The 12057-nt window shown below is 38.8% G+C and overlaps 1 long non-coding RNA gene across 1 annotated transcript; it reads right to left on the reverse strand.

The window, feature by feature from the left end:
- Positions 1 to 31: 31 nt before the first annotated feature.
- LOC106890011 lies at positions 32 to 2450 on the reverse strand. The gene is made up of 3 exons (XR_001412445.1): positions 2314 to 2450; positions 1301 to 1408; positions 32 to 208 (listed from the first exon to the last, which is right to left on the reverse strand). It is a non-coding gene; the product is annotated as an uncharacterized LOC106890011 (long non-coding RNA).
- Positions 2451 to 12057: the final 9607 nt, after the last annotated feature.

Consider the following 12057-nt stretch of genomic DNA (forward strand, 5'->3'; position numbering starts at 1 on the left):
TACAACTGAAATAATTAAGTGTGATAGCATCTTTGACTAAGACAGTCTTTATTTTCCAGAATAATTATATCACAGAGCTTCACTCTCCTACTCAGACTGCTTCAAAGCTTCTCCAGCTGGGCATGTTCCTCACGCACAGCATCAGATGGTATTACTGTCTCCAAATCAGTCGGTACTATCATTCAAATGGCAGCGTCCTGATTCAAACCTAAAACCATAGCACTCTCATTAATTATAGTAACGATTTGGAGGAGATCGCTCTTGCACATTACAGCCATACACATGAATTAAAACATCAACAAAACACAGTTGTGTTTGGAGTTTGGTAGTAACAGACGGGTGTTCATGTGCAGCTATTTCCCAACAAATGGCTAAACTCTTTTCTGTTTTACATAGCAAAATTGTATACTATTTAAGCCAAAGCTAAACTTATCCAGAATTCTTCCCAAGTACCTGAAGTGTTTGCAGTGAAGACCCAAAGTTAATTTTCACTCATTCCTGTATATCTCTGCTGAAGCTAATAGAGTTGCGTAGGTCTGATGAGAATTTGGCTTCGGTTTTCCAAGCACATCTGTTCTTTTCATGACAGCCATTTCTTTGTGGGTTATGGTAGTTAGAACAGAGCCAGATGCTGATCCCTTCCTCAAAGCAACTTATTCTTTGAGTGATCCCACTGATATAAGCACCTTTTTTTTTTTTCCCCAATGAACAACCAGCCTATGCATGACAGTGATGCACTATTGGAAAATTATTTGTTATGTTCTCTTTATCTGTTCTTTCTCCTCAGCCAACAAACACCCTAATAGGTACAAGCAGCGTCACTCGGCACCAGTTAAGTGCTATTGAATCCTGAGGGAATGTAGGACAGTTTACCTCACTAGCAGGATAAATCTTATTTATATTGCTAGATGCTCTTATGTTTTATACTGGCAAGGTAAGCTTCACCATCTGCCAGGGATTTATAGGAAACCTAGCAGAAATGGACAGAGAAGATACTCTTAATCAATATACCCCTTTTATTTCCTCTCTTCCTTACCTTCATAGACTCATAGCCACTAAGCCAACATCATTCACCTGTGTCGGTTGCTGCAGGAGTTCTGGCTCAGCAGGGGACACAGATGCCTTGAACCACTAAGCAACTACCCCTCATATATTTTTTATATGCTGAGGGCTCCATGCCTGTGCACCTGCTTTGGGATAACACATTTTCATTCAGCCGTTGAGGGCTTTTGAATTCAGTTGAGAAAACAGCTCATCTGAATTCTCCACAGCTTGTTTGCTTCTGCATCTAATTCATTACCTGATCACTTCTAATTAGAACAGTTGCAATGGAAGAGTTGTTTTGTTCTGTGCAGTTAACAGTTGTTTCCTCCTAGTCAGGACAGAGGACCTTTCCAGGCAGGGTGATCTGCAAGACAATATTGAAAAATTTGGGTTTGTTTGCAGATTAGAAGGAAATGGTTAATGTTAAAAACTTGAAAGACAATACTCAGGTTTTCTGCCACAAGAGATTTCCCAGTAGTCAAAACATTTTATTTTTATATTATTTTTCTGGTATTGTTAGCACTTTCCATTTCTAACATCTATTTTCCAAAATTCATGGTTTAGTGTAATGATAATAATACTTCTCCTTTCTTTTCTTTCCTTTGCTTTTCTTTGTTTTTCTTTACTTCTCTTTTTCGTGATCTTCTTCTATACTCATAGCCTAATTTGCCTACTGATTCATGTGCTTTAGACCCTCAGTGAGAAACTGTTATTTTTTGCCTTACAACAAAAAGGTACTATCATTTTACTTAAGAAAAACTGTATGTCACAAACAAATGAACAGTGTTTGGGGCATTATCATAATTTTCTTAAACCTATATGTTGTTTGTACATGGACTGTTGCTGTTGTCATTGGTGGAAACCAGTAGCACAGAGGAAAGAATGCTGCTCTTTGAGAAATGATTGTTTGAAAGCATAAACAGAAAGGTGCTCACAAGCAGGAGGCAAGATGAAGCACTACTTTTGGTTTTGAAAAAATTAGAAGAGTAGTAGGTGTTTAAGTTCCACTATGTAATAATAATTACACTTAAAACACCTCTGTAGGCTACCAGCTTTGAAGTGTGCAAAAAGAAAAGTAATGACGGATAAGTGTTTGTGAGTTTTTAATTTGTAATGGCCAGAGAGTCAACTCAGCCCAGTTTGATACTAATTAAGGATTTATTATCTCTCTTTCAGCTATGTGTCCCATTGTACACTAAAATGATACATTTTGACATTATTTTTTTTTCTACTAGTATCCTGGAGCATAAAAAGTGAATGTCACTGTACCTCAGTAATTTAGGTATCATTATACAATTAGCTGAACTGCTTGCTTGCATAATTTTAAATCAGCTGTGTGGTTTTGAGTTGCAGGTTGCACTTGTAACTGATTTGTAATACAGCCAAGATGAGAGCTGGTGTCTCAGTTCTCTGCTCTTCTATTAGCTCTAAAACAAAATTAGACATATAAGAAACAGTAGAATGTCATTAGGCAGCTAATTAATCAAATTTACTTAAAGTATCTGAAGCATTATTCATCTAGAAGATGTATTATGTGCATTAAAATGAATCTAACATAACTTCCAGCTTGTAGCTCATACCTTTCTGTTAGCCTGGCTCAGCTTTGAACTGAAAGATCTGAATTAAACACAAAGATTTGAACTCAAGTCAGGTACAGCTTTTTCTCTAAATCAGCTGTCTGCTGGCTGTCTTCGAGCAAGAGGATTCTCTTTTTCTGGGCTTGTTACCCTAAGGCTCCTTTGACTATGTTTCATCTACCCTTGGTAGTTTAGTCTTAGGTCCAATGACCCACCTGCTGGACCTCTTTTCATCCCCTATTTTCAGGATACAGCAGGATTTAAAACTAATATCCCAACTCATAAATCCGCAGAGCTCCATTGAGGTTATTGGAGCAACTTTCATCAGCTGATGGCTTTGATGGCCTGGTTCTCTGTAAATAGGAAAGTCAATTCTCAGTATTTGTGTCTTGTGTGCTGTGCAGGATCTGTCTCATGTGGCATTGTGTCCTCCCAGTCAGCGCAGGGAGGCCTAGGATCAGCTTTTAGTCTTACCTCAGACATAAGCAAACCCCTGAGAGTAGGATCAGCCACATTCACGTTGCTGCAAATAGTCAACCTCCTTCTCAGATGTGAGTGACAAACCTTCCCTGCCATGGGACCTTCACTCATGAAAGCCACTGGTTCTGTACCCAGGGCACCAACAATGTTAGAAGCTGTCTGAAACACAAGAAAAAGTGAGGTGAAGCTTGAAATTTTGAGGATCAGCATCAAAAAGCTCCCACACAGAGACCTGCCCACAGCAGGTAGCAATCCATTCTTGTGCATCAGAGGTGTGCACTGCCAGGGCTTCAGGGTGGGATTGTCTTTGGTTCCAATACAATTCCTTCACCCTTCCAGTCCAAATGCCAGCTCCTGCGAGAAGAGCAGGCAGGTGATTACATTATGTGCCAGTGTTTTATACAATGAGTGTACTCAAACTTATGTCCACTCACGACAAGTTTTGCACAGTACCTTGGCAGCATGCCCTGCCTATCATCTCTGCCACTACTTTTCTCGAAAGAAAAATATTCTCTACAAGTTATACCAGCTGCCACATCCCTTTGGTTCATGCTACCTGATCTGTGAACCAGACAAGCAAGACACGGAACTAGACCAATATCAATAAGCACACTGTTTTGCAGGAAACTCCTACTTACATTGAGGTATGGAGTGTTCTTCTTCTAAGTTCCAGTCTTGGACTAAAAGCAACAAGAATTAGATACCAGGAAAAAAAAAGTCTATTTTTAGCATGTTTACGTTTATATTCCATGTAATTCTACTACTTGACACTATGCCAGTACTGTTGCTTGATATATCAGAAAATTACATGTGAATTTTTTGCTTCTTACTTATACTTCAACCTATTTTCTTTTCAATACTACCCAGTCTTTTGTTTCTTTATTTAATGGATGAGGACAAAAACTGCCACAGGGCAATTTATGGTGCCTCTTTTTTCTCACAAGTTTTAAGAGTGTTTATCCTCTTGAGTCTCACATAGAGGGGTTAAAATATGAGTTTCTTCCTCCTCTTCTTTCAAATTCATGTAGAATTAGTTACACTTCTCCCTGCTATAAACATGGAAAGAGAATTTCTGGGTGGGCTGGGAGTACTGGGCAATTCTCCTAATCATTGTCTGGTTCTATTTTCCCTTTTTGAAATCAAATTAATTAGTGGCAAAATATTCCTCCTTCCTGTCCTTGCTTTATCTTTTCAGAATTTCCTATTTAGAGTTCTTGATTCCTAAATAATGAAGCAATAAATTTTAGTTTTAAAAAATGTTGTTTCTCTGGGAGGAAAATAAGTTGTTCTCTTGAATTTGGAATAACCTGTGGGTGGTCCTGGATTCTCTCCAAGATCTACTGAAGATGAGATAAACCAGCCTGACCACTGTGAGAGGAAGACAGTGGGTGAGAGGAAAAATTTGTATTTTCAGATATAGTTGCATCAGAAAAACTAGAGCTAAACTTTGCCACTGATCTTCTCCTTTGGTTCAGTACCCCAAGATGGTAGGTGATCCCAATTCGATATTTCTTCTCTGCTATAAGTCCTTCATTAAATAAAGCCTTGAAAATAATAAAGCTTTTCTCCTGTTATTCAGCATTTTTTAACTTTCTTCATACAAAAAGCCAGAATTATTTAATATTATTTACTGTAATTTTGCTCCCAGTTTGGAACAAGGCTGGTTTTGACAGCAAACATTTTGTGCCTCACATTTAGATATTACAAAATTAAAATCCGTTGTAGCTTAAGTCAAGTTCTCTTTTATTTTTCCTTTCTACTTTCCACAGTGTGCCCACAGACAAGAGAAGAGAAGAGAAAAATGTCCAGATAAATAGCTCTCACTTTGATCTATGTGTACTTTTGCTGTTCTTACAGACAGAGTGCTTTTAAAATTAAAAATGGAACTTTTTCTATGCAGGCAGGACATTAGACAACAAGACCCTAAATACATCAGAACACCACATCTTCTGCTAAAAAGTGAAAGACAAGAAAAACTGAAATCGTCAATGCCAACAGAAATGTTACTATTAATTTTAATGAAGTTGGGGGTTCTTCCAATGATTAAAACATTGGTTATGTGTTTTCATTTTCCTGACTCCCAAAATATACTCCAGAACCACATATTGCTACTGCTTTCCAAAATTTCAAACCAAAATAAAATTGGGGTGCGGCTATGTTTGAACAGGCACCTCATAATTTGCAGGTACTACAGCAACAGATCTACTCATTGAAGAGGTCCTACTCAGCATTTTGAATAATCTCTGAAGCCAAATTCCATATTATGGGGCAATTTCTATAATGGGAACATGCATCTGATGTCCTGAGTATTTGTAATTTTAAGACAGATTGCATCCCACAGTTTACTCCCATGCTCGTCATACCTTTCTGCAGAGAGGCTGATGAAGACAGAAGGACTCATATGGTCACTCAACTACTTACAAGCCTACAGCCACCAGGCTACTCTCCTCAGGGCCCTCATGTCATTTTCAGAGAGACCCTTGACAGGAGTTTTCTAACACTCCTGTCGCAGCAAATTGGTTGCCTGGTCTGTCTCATCAAGGGATAGAATGAGCACTGGGGAAAAGGATGTGAGGGAAGAGAAGAAATGCTAAGACCTAAAAACCAAGTGGAACTCCATAGAAAACACAACCCCAGAAAAAAGCTGGAAATGCAAATTAGTTCACAGTTCCTTACAACACAGCTAGGAGAAGCGTGATGAAAAGAATAAACCTAAGACTGCACTTCTCACTGCTGAATATACTAATTCATTACTTACCACTGGACTCCCAAATCCTGCAGAAATGATGGCCTCACAGGCAAACCTGGAGCCTTTGAGGAATGTTTAAAGATGTCTGAATTAGACAAAATATGTTTAAAATCTCATGCGGGCAGACCTCTCCCCACTGAACACCTTCAGAAGCCTAGGCATAAATTATTCCAACAAATGTCAGCTGTTGGACACCATAGGGGATTTCTTTTTTGCAGCATTTTTATGAAATATTAAGTGTCACTTAGTGTAACTGTGTGATCTTGGTTGCTTAACTGACTTCAAGGGATTAACTCCTGTTCAGGGATACTCTCTGGGATTGAAGAAAAGGCAGCCAATGGACTAATGTGTGGCATGCTACCAGGTCTAGGTTGGAAGAGTGAACTATCTGGGCCCAATAACATTTGAATAGATTTAACTGTGTGGTCTGTAGATAAATCAATCTTATTCTGCCTCGTGGGCTGGTACCCTGCAAATAAGGAAAGAACTTAAGTACCTCAATAGGCTGACTAGAGGATCATAAGACAATAGTGTATGTAAGGGTTATAAAATAAAGTGTTTTTTACCCTCTGGGTGTTTGAACAGGAAAATAAAGGCGTAATCGATGTGTAGATGAGAATCTCTGGTTCTATGATTTAGGGGAGAAATGGTGTACCAGGCAGAAAAGACTCCTAGAGGACTTTGACTCACTTCCTAAGCTGACCAATTTCCTGACAGACAAAACCATACAGAATGATATGTTTATTATTTTGGCTACGACTGTTTTCTGTGCTATTTAAAGTAAAGGGTAATTGTGGTTAAAGTCTCAGAAAATCTGGATGTCTTCTTACAACTAACAGAAGACGTGGGGAGTGCATTGTAAATCCAGCACACCAAAATATTCGTGAACTACTGTGGAGCCCAGGTATCGTCAGTGGTCCTGGGAATTGGGTGAGAAGAGAAATGTCCCAGACAGGGAGCCTACGTCCTGAGAGTTACTGCCTGCTCGAGACTCTCAATAGCACATGGGTATAATACTTAAGGACCTCACGAGCATCTACCCAGTGCTGTGGCATGACTGAAAATGCCTTTGTTGTTTTAAATGCCTTTGTTGTTTTATTAACCGCCCCTAAAAATGCCTTTGTTGTTTTATTAACCGCCCCTATCTTTAATTTAACTATTCCCATATGGGCAACTGCCCTTACAAAACACATCTGTGTATGTTTTCAAGTCGGATGTTAAAATACTAAACCATCCAAAAGAAGCATTCGTTCCCAGCATCTAATGTTTTTACCTACTCTGATTTTGTAAGCATGTAGGAAATCCCTATAAGCAAAACTGTCCTCAAAGTTAAAATATCGTAAAGAAGTACATTTATCTGAGATAGGTCACAGAGGACCTTCACTGGCTGGGAAGTTCAGATGCAGGTTTTTTATTGATAACTAATATTTCCTAAAGCTTTATAAGCGTCCAAGCTCTATTTTACTTCATGGTGAGATGGTGGTTGTATTAAGCTTTTTATTCAGATGATCTGCTCTTGCTGATGTGTGTTACTAACCAGCATGTTGGTGATAGAAGTCAGTGAGGGCTGTCTGTAATAGGAGCTTTCCTTTTCCCATTGCACGTTGTTCCTGTTCCCATTGCATGGCTATACTTCACATCCAGTATGACATATGACATATAATACTGCTGTATTGAATTCCTACAACAAATACTGCATTTCATCTTCATGGCATACCCCAAACACATCACACAGTGCAGCACATAACCAACAGGTATGTACCTACACTCTCCCATAACTCTACAGTGAGCACATAACTGACAGGTATGTACCTACACTCTCCCATAACTCCACTATTAACTAAAAAACCCATACTTGGAGGAAAGGGTTGTGGATTTTGTAAAAAGTTATCAGAAATCTGTTGGGCTTTACCTATAAATTAACTCATTTTTTAATTTACTTTTGTATTCATAACTGTGGTCAAGTTTTATTACATGCAGGTCACAAGGCAGTTTGATAAATATAGAAATGGTACAGTTTGTACTCTTCCACTGCAACTATGCAAAAATGTTATCAGGCAATTAATTTTTTCATTAAGCAGGCCCTAAATATTCTTCCATTTTCCACTATCAAGATATAATAATCCTTTAGCAGGAGAAAGTAATTTCTTATTAGTTGTGCAAAAGCAAGCTGGCCTGTTTATATTTACCTTTTCTTTAAGATTTTATGTTTCACAATAAAAAATCACTTTGACCCTCTTAGAGAAACAAGAAACATCTACCTACTGTTGCATGACAATAAAAACACACAGACAAATGGAATCCCAAGGTGGTTAGTGGATGAAAGAGGAACCTGGTGCCTTACTGTATGGTCACCTTGTTCCAAAGGCTGTGAAAGTTCCTTGTGTCTGTGCGTGCACACACACGTGCAAACAAACGTGCACACACGTGTGGAAACAAATGTGTACACACACGTGCACACACTCATGCAGATGTGGACATATCTAAACTCTGTGGTGCCATCGCTAGGTCACCCTACAGTTATCACTAATCCTCAAGGTAAATTCTGAGCATTTGCTGGAAGCAAGGTGTGCTCTTATGCACCTTAACATCCCAGAGAGGGACAGTAAGGCATGAAGGAATTAAGATGTGCTACAAGACTTGTCACCTGTGTTTGCAGCGGGACACAAAACGGGTGCCTGAGCCCCCAGAGCACAACGCATCTGTCCCACAAACCCTTCTCTCCTTCACATTGATGGCCACTACTCTCTGGAGAGGGCATGGAAAGGATAGGTTGCTGGGAAGATCAAGCCGATTCAGACCTCTCCTGGGGGAACCACATCCAGTTTCAGTGGAAAAAAAGTAGTTTTCCAAAATATTTTGGCTCTGTACCAAGCTAATGGTAAAATACCAGAACTTTAATTCTTCTCTGACCTTTCTAGAGCACGCTTCACAACTGCCTGGCTGCTTCCTAGGAACCGATGTTATGCATTTATGTAGCAGATGTCAGAGGCAGTATTATCACTGACAAAATTGTATTGCTAGAAAGATGATGAAAGCATAAATGAGTAAGAGAGAGAATCTCTTAAGGGGCACCTCTTTCTCCAGTCCAAGATGGAGGACTTTGTACACACACTGAATTTTAACTTTGTCCTTTGAGAGTGTGTGGCTACCCCAGATAAAATAATTTGTAAATCAATTTAAAAGTGCAATGGGGAGAAAAAGTACCAAGCAAACAAACTAAACACCCACAAAAAACCTGCACTTGCACATTGTTAGTCATTAATCTTGATTATCTCCCAAGCTGCATGCATTTTGCCCTGGCTCTGCAACATGACTAAAATCAGATGGCCAGAGTCTTCCCTACTTGTAAAGAAGCTACAGTGAGCGTAAAATAGCCATCAGCCACCCAATCATCACCCTTTTCCTCCTGCTTTCTCTGTTAGCACTACACCACAGATATTGATCTAATTAATGAAGTAAAAAATATTATCATTATAAAAGAAAGAAAGTGATTTAAAATGCCAACAATCGTATACACTCACGTGGCTTTCTTTATAGATCAGTGAATGATATCCTGATTTTTTTATAACAGGACATAATCTCTTTTACAACATAATTCCTCCTTTATTGAAACATTATACTGTATCTTGTTTGGACTGTGTTAATATGAGTTTCAGCAGCTTTCTTTTTGTAGGTTCTTCTTGCACAGAGGAAGAACAGTGTTCAGGTCTGTTCTGTATTTGCCAGCTAATTTACACAAGGGCCACAGAAAAGCTTCCATTTGTCCTGAATCTAATGCATTGGTCAGAGTACATACTTCAGGGTTTTATTTTAGCCATATTTCTTCCTAAACACATACTTTAAAGTCACCAGAATTCCTAATTAGATGAAATATAACAAGACATATAATTACTTTCTTTACATCTGTTCATACATACACATTTCCTCATCAGTAGAGATTCCATTACTTGGCCTTTAAATGTGGAAGTTTTTTAATTAGCAATGAAATGCTCTTTTTTTTTTCACTTATTTTAGTTCCATTTTTATATACCACTGTGCCTTCAGTTTTTGATATCCATGTCTTTTCCTTTGATTTTTGAGGCCTGTGATTTTCTGTGGTGGTTTCTAAGATAAATATTCCTTCCAGAGAAGATCATAAACATCGAACCATGGCACAGAAAATGTCAAAAATTACAGGCATTTCTCTGTGTCTGAAATGATCTATTGGGTTTCCTGCTTACAATAAATAAGAGGAGCACGTGTTCCACTACCACACTCAGTATGAAGTAGGGCAGATCCCAGAGCACATTTTCTTTATATTTAACCAAAACCTGACATTTTAAAAAAGAGATGATTCCTTAAAGGTTTTACGTAGCAGACATGAGGCCCTTCACATTATTCCCATTACTGACAACTTTTTTAACTTCCCTGGAAATACCAGATTTAAATAGGAAGCTTTCAATGAAGTTTGTGTGTTTTTATTGCTCTCATATTCGCTTGTGTACAATCACATTAAGAGCTGAAAGAAGCATGAAAATCAATGGCATCCATGACTTCTGTGCCAGTTGTGAAAGCATTCTAGCTCAAGCTAGAAGACTTTTTAAAAAGCCAGCAGATGCCCTCTTTCTCTTTATTCCTTCAGTGTTCCTCACAGTGTTCTCTATTAGAGGAGGAAATTGATTTTCTAGTTTATTAGCTATTCTGAAATTAAAAAAATAACACTCGCCTGGAAAAAATGAGGAATGTCAACATTTTAAATTGCAAAATCGAAAAAATTTCTATGGTACAAGCAAAGGGTTCCTTGTTTTGATATTTAAGTATGGTTTTAGATTTTAAATTAATTTAATGAACAGAAATCTACTCAAATGAAAATTGCAAATATAGAAATTTTAAAATGCCAAAGCTTAGTTTGTAAACGTTTTGGTCAATTAAAAGTGTGGATGTGATTTAACATATTCAACAAAAGCACTGTGGCCTATTAAGATATTTTGGTCCCCCAGCTGCTTTCTTGCAAAACAAAATGCGTTACAATATCACAGCTCAGCCCATTTCTCCATCTCGAATCTTCGTTGAAAGTGTAACTGCAGGAGGCATTGTGCTAAAACACAGGAGTGCTGATCACTGCAAGGCACTTACTAACTTACTCAGAAATGATGCAAAGATTTCTGAACAGGAAGCACAAAGCCAAATTTTATTGCCACGGTGACAAGGGCTTGGCTACTATTGAGTTACTTCTGTGTTGGAAGATAAGAAGGGAGAAGAAGCAGCTGAGAGGGGAAACTGGTACGAAACAGTAGACAAGCCCAGCTACTCACTGCAGCAGCTGATATTGATGATTCTTTCTAGAAGGAGCCATTTCTGCCATTGTCTCCTAACTGCCCAAAGTAGGGCATCATGCCACACCACTGCAGCATCAGCAGCCAGACAGGCTTTCCAGGACACTGCTGTAGACCAGAGCCGTATTGTTGCTGCCAGCCCTCTCCCCTCACAGGAAACCACATACCTTGTTTTTAGCGTTGGCTCGGTGCTCATTTCTACTCCCTCCTCTTAGGAAGTGGGATGTGTCACTGTGGGGCAGGTAGACAGATAGAAAACATTGATTTCTTAAAATAAAGCAGCTGTTTGCTTCCAAGCATAGGGCTCAATCACCTTATAAACTCACTGCTGTTTATAATTTCATGACAAACGATGCCTGCCTCTGCAGCCCATGTCTGCTGAAGCTGATGGCTCAGTTGCCAGGATTTCAATTCTCCATTTCCCAGCAAATGTGCTTGGCTCCACGTTCGCACCTTCACTTTCCAGTGTACATTTATATTTGTTCCCACCTGTGATGGAACTAGATTTCATTGCAAAGGGCAATGGCTTCCATAAAGTGGGAATATTTCTCAACTTGATTAATTATCTGTTCACCCACAGCCCTCTTCCAGATGGCCTCCAATCTGCAAGATCATGAACAACTTTGTCTTGCAACGTTAAGTATGCTATAGCTAAGCAGGCAGCCTTCTTTCCCTGGCAATATCAGACCCAGATGTCTACTTTTCTGGCACATTTCCTTAATTGTTACATAGCAGTACCCGTTCACACTAATGATATATGTCAGGCACATGAAGCTGCAAGCTTCAGGGCATTTATCACAGCAATTCTGAAATATTTTGTCTTGCCAACCTCTTGGAATTAGATCATGACAATTGCATTTATGTAAAGAGTAAAGCACATCTCCAGTCT

Source organism: Calidris pugnax, unplaced genomic scaffold, assembly GCF_001431845.1.
Source record: "Calidris pugnax isolate Ruff unplaced genomic scaffold, ASM143184v1 scaffold58, whole genome shotgun sequence".
In the NCBI taxonomy this organism is placed as follows: domain Eukaryota; kingdom Metazoa; phylum Chordata; class Aves; order Charadriiformes; family Scolopacidae; genus Calidris; species Calidris pugnax.